The 12,159-nt window shown below is 36.5% G+C and overlaps 1 pseudogene; it reads left to right on the top strand.

The window, feature by feature from the left end:
* The first annotated feature begins 326 nt into the window (after positions 1–326).
* LOC112810749 (large ribosomal subunit protein uL4 pseudogene) lies at positions 327–1,527 on the top strand (annotated as a pseudogene).
* The last annotated feature ends 10,632 nt before the right edge of the window (positions 1,528–12,159 follow it).

The following is a 12,159-nucleotide window of genomic DNA, read 5'->3' as shown; positions in this document are numbered from 1 at the left end:
TCCTGATATTACTGGTTTTTAATACATATTTAAGAAGTTCTAGCCAGGGGTGCCTGGATGGCTCAGTCGGTTAAGTGTCTGCCTTTGGCTCAGGTCATGATCCTAAGGTCCTCGGATAGAGCCCCACGTCAGGCTCTCTGCTCAACAGGGAGCCTGCTTCTTCCTCTCTCTCTGCTGCACACATGCTCTCTCTCTCAAATAACTAAATAAAATCTTAAAAACAAAGTTTTACCTAGTCCATTAAGATGGGGGGGCAGCTTTTCCTGTGGGAATTATTGGGTTGAGAGGAGTGTAGTCTTCCCCCTTTTCCCCACTATGGTGTAGCAATGATTGATATCAGTTTACTCCAGAAAGGGGAGTTATCTGGCAAAAATGTAACTTCCTGCTGTGTTCAAGGCTTCCATTTAACCAGATACTGTGAACTTTGTTCAACTTGTGCAACAAAGACAGTACTATGCTGCCAATTAGCAGGCCATCAAACCAGTGCTGGGTGTTGGGGTATGAAGAGAGTGTGGCTTGAATTCCCAGAATTCAAGATGGTGTGACTCACAGTTCTGCCCAGGGTGCTTTTGTAGATAAGTGTTGTGAAACCCCATGTTTGCACCAGCCATAATCTCACACCACTGGAAACACAGAATGAACATAGCACAGATGTGTTATGTCTTCTGCTCTGCTCTGGCTGCTTTAGCCTTACCTGTGCTGGTCATGTCTAAAGGTCATCATATTGAGGGAGTTCCTGAACTTCCTTTGGTGGTTGAAAATAAAGTTGAAAGCTAAGAGATGACTATGGAGTCTACTTTGCTTTTTAAGAAACTTAGGGCCTAGAACGAGATCATAAATTCCCATGCCTCTCAGCAAACGAAAGCTGCAAAAGCAAAATGAGAAGTGGTTATTGTACACAGAGCAGGGCGCTCTGAATCATCAATAGAAAGGACAAGTGTTATCAAGGTCTTCAGAAACATCTCAGGAATTACTCTGCTTCATGTAAACAAACTCAACATTTTGCAACTTGCTCCTGGTGGGCACGTGGAATGTTTCTACATTTGGAATAAAAGTGCTTTCTCTAAGATAGATGACTTACCCTCAAGAGTAAATACAATCTTCCATGCACACAATTTTCAATACAGACTTTAACAGAATCTCAAAAATCACAGAGATCTGAAGATCCTCTTAGAACACAAAAAGTTTCATCATAGAGTCCTAAAGAAGAATCCACTGAAAAACCTGAGAATGATGTTGAAGCTAAACTCATATTCAAAGACCATAAACTAGAACAACATTCTTCACCAGGCCAAGAATCACAAGCTCCAGGTGGATAAAGCTGCAGTAGCACTAGAAACCAATTCAGATGAGAAGGGGGTTCTAGCTAAGTAACCAGTAGTAGGGAAAAAAGGGAAGAAGGCTATTGGTGTTAAGAAGCAGAACTCTTTGGTGGGAAAAAGGTTGCAGCTGCCAAGAACCCAGCAGCTGAAAAGATGCCAGCAGAAAAGAACCACAAGAGAAAAAAAGCATGCTGCAAAAACTTAATTCATTCCATAAAGGTCAAATAATTTTGGGCAGCTCATTTTGAATAAAGACCTGATTAAAGAGGTAGTGAAAAACAACAAAAATGGGAGAAAAAAATTATAGATTATGAAATCAGCAAAAAAATTATTTATAGACAGAAATAAGTCTTGATGGATATGGAGAAGAAAATCTATAGGGGCGCCTGGGTGACTCAGTCATTAGGCGTCCACCTTTGGGCCAGGTCATGATCCCAGGGTCCTGGGATCGAGCCCCGCATTGGACTCCCTGCTCTGTGGGGAGTGTGCTCCTCCCTCCCCCACTCCCCCTGCTTGTGTTCCCTCTCTTTCTGTCTCTCTGTCAAATAAATAAAAAATCTTAAAAAAAATCTATACATGATTACAACTAGTAAGAGAATTTAGTAAGTTAATCAGAGAGGAAATCAAAACACTGATGTTGCCAGTTCAAGATGGCAACATAGGAAGATCCTGAATTCACCTGCTCCTCCACTGACACATTGAATCTATGGCTACATGTGGAATAATTTCCTTTGGGGAAAAAAAAAAAAAACCCTAAAAACTAGCTAACAATTACACACTGAGCATACTAGAAAAAAAAAAAATCAAAGAAGCTGTGACACAATCCCACCATAAACCCTACCTACTTTTTTTATTGTTGTTGTTTTGAAAGCGAGAGAAAAGGTGGGGGGGCAGAGAGAAAAGGAGAGAATCTTAAGCAGACTCCATGTTGAGTGCAGAGCCTGATGCAGCGCTCAATCTTGTGACCCTGAGATCATGACCTGAGCCAAAATCAAGAGTCAGAGGCTTAACCAACTGAGCCACTCAGGTGCCCCAAACCCCACTTATAGTACAGGAGGGAATTAAAAACCCAGAACTTCTCCCATAGAGTGAAGGATCTGAACCCTACATCAGGCATCCCAATTTTTAAGAACCCCACCTGAGAGCTCCCAAAGCATCTAGCCTTGTAAACAAATAGGGTTTACTTCATTGATGCACGGAAGGTCATAGTGATCTGAGAAATGGCTCTTAAAGGACACCCACACTTGGGGTCTCTCACCCCAGAGCCCAGTTCAGAAGCAGTTGATCATTTGCTAATCATAAAGCATCACCTGATGGGCATGCATCTAAATTAGCATCTACGGGTATTCAGGGAAAATCTCCAGAGATGAAGGCTGGTGGGCACCATCTATGCACACCATCTTTTTTTCCCTCCAATCCTAAGCTTTCCCCTTAACCCTTACCCCATAGGGCCATCTTTATGCTTCCTCACTGCCTTGTTCCCATCAGCAGTTGCCATCTGAGCACTCTCCCTCTGCCATGCTCCATAGTGCCACTATCTCCCAGAGGAGCCCTCGTTTTTATGTCTAGTGCTCTGGTGTTTGTAGCTGCAGCTCAGTGGATACCCAATGATTGTCTGGCTTTAGAAGCCAAGGAAAATTGCATTCCTGGGTCCTAAAGACTCTAAGTAATTGGAGAGACAGTTCTTGACATGCATTATCAAGGCACTGCCCAGACAGCAGGATGAAACACCCATGTAGTCTTTTTGTAAAATACACTAGTTTTCTTACTCAGGAGGTTTAGCCTGAGGAGCAATTCCCTCAAGCCCCAATTTTCATAACTGATTCACCGGGGACAACACCAGGACACTTGGCTCTGGTGGCCAGTGGGGCTTATGCTTGCAAGCCCAAAGGATTATATATATTTTCATACTTTATAAGCTAACTCAGGTCTGGCTTACATCAGCCTGAGTCTAGGTGCTGAGATCCTTCCCTGACAAAATGAGACAGAGGAATGTGTCCCAAATGAAAGAACAGGACAAAATCACAGCAAGAGAGATAAACAAAACTGCGGTAATATGCCTGAGAAAAAAATTTAAAGTAATGTTCAAAAAGATACTCAACTGGAGAAAAGAGTGGAGGACCCCAGTAAAACCCTAACCCTAAAAGAGAGAAAATGCAAAAAAAGAAGAAGAAGAACAACAACAACAACAGCTAATGATAAAGAACTCAGTAACTGAAATTAAGAATACTGTAGGGGCACCTGGGTGGCTCATTCGATTAAACATCCCACTCCTGGTTTTGGCTCAGGTGGTGATCTCGCAGTTGTGAGATTGAGCTGTGAGTCAGGCTCTGAGCTCAGTGCAGAATCTGCTTTGTACTTTTTCTCCCTCTCCCTCTCCCTGCTTGCACTCTCTCTCTAAAATGAATAAGTAAAATGTTTAATAGAAAATTGTAAATGGAATAAAAAGGAGACTAGAGAAAACAGAAGAACAGATCAGCAACCTGAAGAAGAGTAAATAAAAGCAATCAAGCGGAACGGGAGAGAAAAAAATTTAAAAAAATTAGAGTAGACTTAAGGAAACTCAGTAATAACATTCACATTATAGGGATCCCAGAAGAAAAAAGGGGGAAGAAAATATACCTGAAGAAATAAATAGGTGAAAATGTCCTGAATCTGAGGAAGGAAACAGATATCCATATCCAGGATATAAAGAACCCCCCCCCAAAAAAATCAACCCAAGGAGGTCACCTCCAAGACACGAAGTAATTGAAATGGCAAAAATTAGTGATAAAGAGAATTTGTAAAGCAGCAAAACAGTTACATACAAGGGAAACCCTATAAAACTATCAGTGGATTTTTTCAGCAGAAACTTTGCAGGCTAGAAGAGAGTGACAGGATATATTCAAAGTGCTGAAAGGGAAAAACCTGAAGCCAAGAATACTCTATCCAACAAGATTATCACCCACACTAGAAGGAGAGATAAAGAGTTTCATAGAAAAATAAAAGTTGAAGGAATTCTTCATCACTAAAATAGCCTTATAAAATATGTCAAAGAGATTCTTTGAGTATAAGTGAAAGATAAGCAGGACTAAGAAAATCAGGAAGCATAAAAGCGGTAAAATTAAGTATATCTAAAAAAAATCAGTAAAGGGATTCACAAAATAAAAGATATAAAGTATGACTAAATATACTTAATATGTGGGATGAGGGAGAGAAATAAAAATTCAGTGCTTTTAGAATGGGTCCAAACTTAAAGGACTATCAACTTGATATAGACTGCTATATGTGTAAGATGTTATATATAAACCTAATGGCAACCACAAATTAAAAACTGGTCATAGATATGCAAAAAATATACAGAAAGAAATCCAAGTATTTCACTAATGAAAGCCAACAAATCATGAGAGGAGGGAGCAAGAAATAGAAAAGAACTACAAAAAAAACCCATAAAACAAGTAACAAAATGGCAGGACGTACATTCCTATCAATAATTTGAATGTAAATGAACTAAATACTCCAATCAAAAGACATAGGAGGAGAGGATAAATTAAAAAAAAAAAAAGGCAAGACCCATCTATATGCTGCTACAAAAGATTTATTTCAAACCTAAAGACACATGCAGATTGAAGGTGAAGGGATGGAAAAGCATTTATCATGCCTAGGGAGTGAAAAGGAAGCCAGGGTAGCAATACTTATGTAGGGCAAAATAGACTTTAAAACAAAGACTGTATCAAGAGACAAAGAAGGAAACTATGTAATCATAAAGGAGACAATCCAATGTAAAGATAATATCAATTGTAAAAATTTATCCACCCAATATGGGAGCACCCAAATACATAAAGCAGCTATTAATAAACATAAAGGAAGTAATTAGTAGTGATAAATAGGGGACTTTAACACCCCACTTACATCAATGGATAGATATTCCAAACAGAAAATCAAAAAAGGAGACAGTAGCTTTGAATACCATATTTTACCAGATAGATCTAACAAATATATTCAGAATATTCCATCCTGAAATAGCAGAATGCATTCTTTTCAAGGACACATTTAATATTTGTCAGAATAGATCACATATTAACTCACAAAACAAGCCTCAACAAATTCAAAAAGTTCAAAGCCAAACAATGCAAGTTTTTTGACCACAATGCTATGAAACTAGAAATCAACCACAAGAAAAAATCTGGAAAAAACACAAATACATGGAGGGGTGCCTAGGTGGCTCAGTCATTAAGCATCTGCCTTCAGCTCAGGTCATGATCCCAGGGTCCTGGAATCGAACCCCGCATCAGGCTCCCTGTTTGGTGGGAAGCCTGCTTCTCCCTCCCCCCTCTGCCCTTACTTGTGTTCCCTTTCTCACTGTGTCTCTCTGTCAAATAAATAAACAGAATCTTTAAACAAAACAAACAACCCCCCCCACAAATACATGGAAGTTAAATACCATGCTACTGAACAATGAATAAGGCAACCAAGAAATCAAAGAGGAAATAAAAAAAAAATAGAGACAAATGAAAATACAATGGTCCAAAATCTTTGGAATGCAGCAAAGGTGGTACTAAGAGGGAGGTTTATAGCAAAACAGGCCTACCTCAAGAAGAAAAATCTCAAATGAACAACCTAACCTTACATCTAAAGGAGCTAGAAAAGGAAGAACAAACAAAATGCCAAACCAGTAGAAGGAAAGAAATAATAAAGATTAGAGAAGGGACAAATGAAATAGAAACAAAACTAATAAAACATATCAATGAAACCATTGGTTCATTGAAAAGATCGACAAAATTTGTCCAACATGAAAGAAAAAAAAGAAAGAACTCAGTATCAGAAATGAAAAACAAGAAATAACACCAAAAACCACAGACCTATAATGGATTGTAAGAGAATATTATGAAAGTCTATATGCCAACAAATCAGACAACTTAGAAGAAACGTGTAACCTCCCAAAACAGAAACAGGAAGAAATAGAAAATTTGAGCAGACCAATTATCAGCAATGAAGTTGAATCAGTAATCAAGAAACGCCCAACAAACAAAAATTCAGGACCAGACAACTTCACAGGTAAGTTCTACCAAACATTTAAAGAAAAATGAGTACCTATCATTATCAAATTATCAAAAAGAAGAGTGAGTACCTATCATTATCAAATTATCAAAAATTTTTGAAATTCATTCTGTGAGACCAGTAATACCCTGATACCAAAACCAGAAAAAGACACCACAATAAAAGAGAACTATAGGCCAATATCTCTGATGAACACAGATGCAAAAATCCTCAACAAAATATTAGCAAACTGAATCCAACGATATATTTAAAAAATCATTCACCACGATCAAATGGAATTTATTCCTAGGATGCAAGTGTGGTTCAACATTTGCAAATCAATAAGAATAATACATCTCGTAAATGAGAAAGGATAAAACCATATGATCATTTAAATAGATGCAGAAAGAGCATGTGACCAAGTACAACACCCATTCATGATAAAAACTCTCAACAAAGTAGGTTCAGAGGGATCATACCTTAACATTTTAAAGACCGTATATGAAAAACCCTCAAGTAACATCATACTCAGTGGTGAAAAACAGAGGTTTTTCCCTAAGATCAGGAATAACACAAAGAAGTCCACTCTCACCACTTTTATTCAACATAGTACTGGAAGTCGTAGCCACAGCAATCACACAAGAAGAAGTAAAAGGGACCCAAATTAGTTGAGAAGGAAAACCTTCAGTATTTGCAAATGACATGATATTATATATAGAAACCTCTAAGAATTCACCAAAAATCTTCTAAAACTGATAAATAAATTCAGGAAGGTCATAGGATACAAAATCAATACCCCAAAATTTGTTGCATTTCTATACACTAATAATGAAGTAGCAGAGGGTGCCTGGGTGGCTCAGTTGGTTAAGCGACTGCCTTCGGCTCAGGTCATGATCCTGGAGTCCCGGGATCGAGTCCTGCATAGGGCTCCCTGCTCGGCAGGGAGTCTGCTTCTCCCTCTGACCCTCTCCCCTCTCATGCTCTCTATCTCATTCTCTCTCTCAAATGAATAAATAAAATCTTTAAAAAAAATAATGAAGTAGCAGAAAGAGAAATTAAGAAAACAATTCCATTTTAATTGTACCAAAAAGAATAAAATATGTAGAAATAAACTTAACCAAGGAGGTGAAAGACATATACTCTGAAAACTATAAAATGCTGATGAAAGAAATTGAAGATAACACAAATGGAAAGATATTCCATGTCCATGAATTGAGAGAATAAACATTGTTAAAATGTTTATGCTACCAAAAGCAATTCACAAATTTAATGCAATCCCTATGAAAATACCAACAACAATGTTTATAAAACTAGAAATAACCCTTAAATTTGTATGGAATCAAAAAAGATCCTGAATAACTCAAGCAATCTTGGAAAAGAAGGCCAAAACTGGAGGGATCACAATCCCAGTTTTCAAAGCTGTACTACAAAGCTGTAGTAGTTAAGACAGTATGGTACTATCACAAAAATAAACACACAGATCAGTGGAACAGAACAGAGAACTCAGAAGTAAACTCACAATTATATGGTCAATTAATCTTTGACAAAGGAGTAAAGAATATCCACTGGGAAAGACAGTCTCTTCAACAAATGGTGCTGGGAAACTGGACCACTTTCTCATGCTATACATAAAAATAAACTCAAAAGGGAATATGGACCTAAATGTGAGACATCAAACCATAAAAATCCTAGAAGAAAGCATAGACAGTAATTCCTCTGATATTGGCCCAAACAACATTTTCTAGATAGGTCTACTAATCAAGGGAAAAAAAGCAAAATTAAACTACTGGGACTACATCAAAATAAAAAGCTTCTGCACAGCAAAGCAAACAGTCAACAAAACAGAAAGATAACCTACTGAATGGGAGAAAATATTTGCAAATAATATATCTGATAAGGGGTTAGTATGGAAAATATATAAAGAACTTATACAACTAAGCACTAACACCCCCCCCAAATAATGCAATTAAAAAACCAGCAGAGAACATGAACAAACATACAGATGGCCAACAGACACATGAAAAGATGCTCAGTATCACTCATCATCAGGGAAATTCAAATCAAAACCACAAGGAGATATCAACTCTCACCTGTCAGAATGGTTAAAATTAAAAACACAAGAAAATAACAATCGTTGGCAGGAATGTAGAAAAAAATGAACCCTCATGCACTGTTGGTGGGAATGCAACCTGTTGCAGTCACTGGAAAACAGTATGGATATTCTTCAAAAACTAAAAATAAAATTACCATATGATCCAGTAATTCCATTACTATTTACCCAAAGAATACAAAAACACTAATTTGAAAAGATATATGCATCCCTATGTTTCAGCATCATTATTGACAATAGCCAAATTATGGAAGCAACCCAAGTGTTCATGGATAGATGAATGGATAAGAAGATGGGGTATATATACACAATGATTTATAACTCAGCCATAAACAAGAATGACATCTTGCTGTTTGCAACAACATGGATGGATCGAGAAGGTATAATGCTAAATGAAGTAAGTCAGAAAAAGACAAATAGCATATGATTTCACTCATATGTGGAATTTAAGAAACAAAATGAAGAAAAAAAGACTCGTAAATATAGACAAGCAGTCATTATCAGAGGTGTGGTTGGTTGGGGGATGGGTGAAATAGGTGAAGGGGATTAAGAGTAGGTTTATTGTGATGAGCAATAGTAATGCATAAAATATCTGAATCACATCTTACAACTGAAACTAATATAATACTGTATGATAATGTATTGGAATAAACAAAAATAAACAGGCCACTTGGACAAACACAATGGTTTTAATGACAACCAAGAGCTAGGGCAAGGTTAAAAAGAACAAGTTTTATCTTTGACACAAGACCACTTCTTCAAGACTGGAAAAATTGCCTGTTTCATTTAATGCACAGAAACCACAGAGTCAAGCAAAATGAAGAAACAGAGGAATATGTTCTAAATGAAAAAACAATATAAAACCTCAGAAAAAAACTTTAATGAAATAAAAATAATAACTTACCTGATATAGAGTTCAAAATCCTGGTTAAAAGATGCTCACTGAGCTTGGAAGAAAAATAGATAAGTACAATGAGAACTTCAACAAAGAAACATAATAAAATCATATAGAGTACCAAATAGAAGTTACAGAGTTAATAAAATAATGGAACTGAAAAATATAATAAAGTGGTCTGACAGCAGACCAGAAGAAGGAGTGTTAGTGAACTCAAATACAAGTCAGTGGAAGTCTCCCAATTAGAGCAGGGGAAAAAAAAAAAAAGTAATGACAGCTTAAAGGACTAAGACATCAACTGGGCTAGCACTCACATTATAAGGGACAGAGAAGAAGAGACACAGAGAAAGGGCAAAATTTATTTGAAGAAATTAAGGCTGAAAACTTCACTAACCTGGAGAAGAAAACCAATATCTAGATCCAGAAATCCCAGGGGGGTTTCAAGTAAGAGATACCCAAAGAAACCCATTCTAAGACACATTATAATTAAAATGTCAAAAGATTAAGAGAAGAGAATCTTAAAAAAAGGAGGGGGGGCAATAGAAAAACAGCTCGTTACATCCAAGGGAAGCTCCATAAATATCATTAGGAGATTTTTCCAGCAGAAATTTTGCAGACCAGAAGAGAGTAGTAGCAAGATATACTCAAAGTGTTCAAAGAAAAAAATTCTAACCAAGAATACATCATACAGCAAGATTATCATTCATAATTCAAGGAAATATAAAGAACTTTACAGGTAAGGGAAAACTGAAGGAGTTCATCAACATTAAGCTGGCCTTACAAGGAATTTTAAAGCAACTTCTTTAATTTGAAAAGAACGTGTGCTAATGAGTAACAGGAAAACATATGAATGTATAATCTCACCTGGTAAAAGTAAATATATAGTAAAAGTAGAGTATTAATTATTTTAAAAGCGGGTAAGAAGGGGTTAAAAGACAGAAGTAAAAATAACTTTACAGTAATATGAGGGATGCACAAGATAAAAAAGATATAAAGTGTGACCTCAAAAACAAAAAACGTAGGGAAGAGTAAACATATACCGCTTTAGAATGTGTTCAAACTTATATAGTTATCTACTCAAAACCCAAACCAAAAACCAATATGCAAAAGAGAAAGAGAAAGATCTCTAAGTACACCATTAAAGAAAGTCATCAAACCACAAAGGAAGAGACAAAAGAAGGGAAAAAAGAGGAACTACAAACCAGCAAGAAAACAATGAACAAAATGGCAATAAGTACATACTTATCAATAATTAAATTTCAATGAATTAAATTCTCCAATTTAAAAGATAAAGAGTGGCTGAATGGATAGAAAAACAGGACTAATTATATAGTGCTTATAAGAGATACACTTCAGATGTAAGGATACACAAACTCTAAAGGGATGAGAACTATATATTCCATGTAAATGGAAACAAACAGCTGATGTATCTACAGTGATCTCAGACAAAATAAATTTTATTATTTTAAAGATTTTATTTATTTGACAGAGAGAGACACAGTGAGAGAGGGAACACAAGCAGGGGGAGTGGGAGAGGTAGAAGCAGGCTTCCAGTGAGCAGGGAGCCCAATGTGGGGCTCCATCCCAGGACCCTGGGATCATGACCTGAGCCAAAGGCAGACGCTTAATGACTGAGCCACCCAGGCGCCCCCAAAATAAATTTTAAACAGACTAATCAGAGACAAAGAATGTCATTTCATAATAACAAAGGGGCTATCCAACAGGAATATAATGTTAGTAGCACCAAAATATATAAAGTAAATATCAATAGATATAAAGAGAGTAGCAATGCTATATTGGTTGATTTTAATACTCCACTTATATCAATAAATAGATCATCCAGACAGAAAATCAGTAAGAAAACATTGGCCTTCAATAACAAATCTGAACTGAACATATATAGATCATTCCATTCACAAGTAACAAAATACACATTCTTCTCAATTGCATATGAAACCTTCTCCAGGCTAGATCATATTTTAGGTCACAAAACAAGTCTTGATAAACTTAAGAAAACTAAAATCCTATCAAGCATTTTTTCCAACCATAATGATATGAAAGTAGACATCAAATTACAAGAAGAAAACTGTAAAACTTCTAAGTATGTGGAGCTTAAACAAACAACCAATGGGTCAAAGAAGACATCAAAAGAGATATAAAAAAAATCTTGAGACAAATGATAATGGAAAACAACATAGCACAACTCTTGGGATGCAGCAAAACACAGTTTTAAGAGGGAAGTTCATGGTGATAAATGCCTACCTTGAGAAACAAGAAATACCTTAAACAGCCTAACTTTATACCTTGCAGAAGTAGAAAAGGAAGAACAAAGCCAAAAGGAGTAGAAAAGAGAAAATAATAAAGACAGAGCAAAAATAAAATAAAGGAAAATATAGTAGAAAATACCAATAAAACTAAGAGCTGGTCATTGGAAAGATAAAATTGACAAACCTTAGGTAGACACAACAAGAAAAAAAAGATGTTTATTGTAGCATTTACACTAAGCAGATATGGAAATCACCTAAGTGCCAATGAACAGATAAATGGATAAAGGAAATGTGGTATATGTATACAATGGAGTGTTATTCAGCCATAAAAATAATGGGATCTTGCCATTTGCAGCAACATGGATGGGGCTAAAGGACATTATGCTAAGTGAAATAAGTCAGAGAAAGAAAATACCTTATATATCAGTTACATGTGACATATTAATTTGAAAAACCTCACAAATATAGAGAAGAGATTGGTAGTTGCCAGAAGCAAGGGTTGGGTGGTAAGGACATGGATGAATGGGTTCAAAAAGTACCAACCTC

Source organism: Callorhinus ursinus, unplaced genomic scaffold, assembly GCF_003265705.2.
Source record: "Callorhinus ursinus isolate GAN/ISIS: 27379988/994484 unplaced genomic scaffold, GSC_fseal_2.0 scaffold2, whole genome shotgun sequence".
Lineage (NCBI taxonomy): Eukaryota > Metazoa > Chordata > Mammalia > Carnivora > Otariidae > Callorhinus > Callorhinus ursinus.
This window is presented reverse-complemented; position numbering and strand designations above follow the sequence as displayed.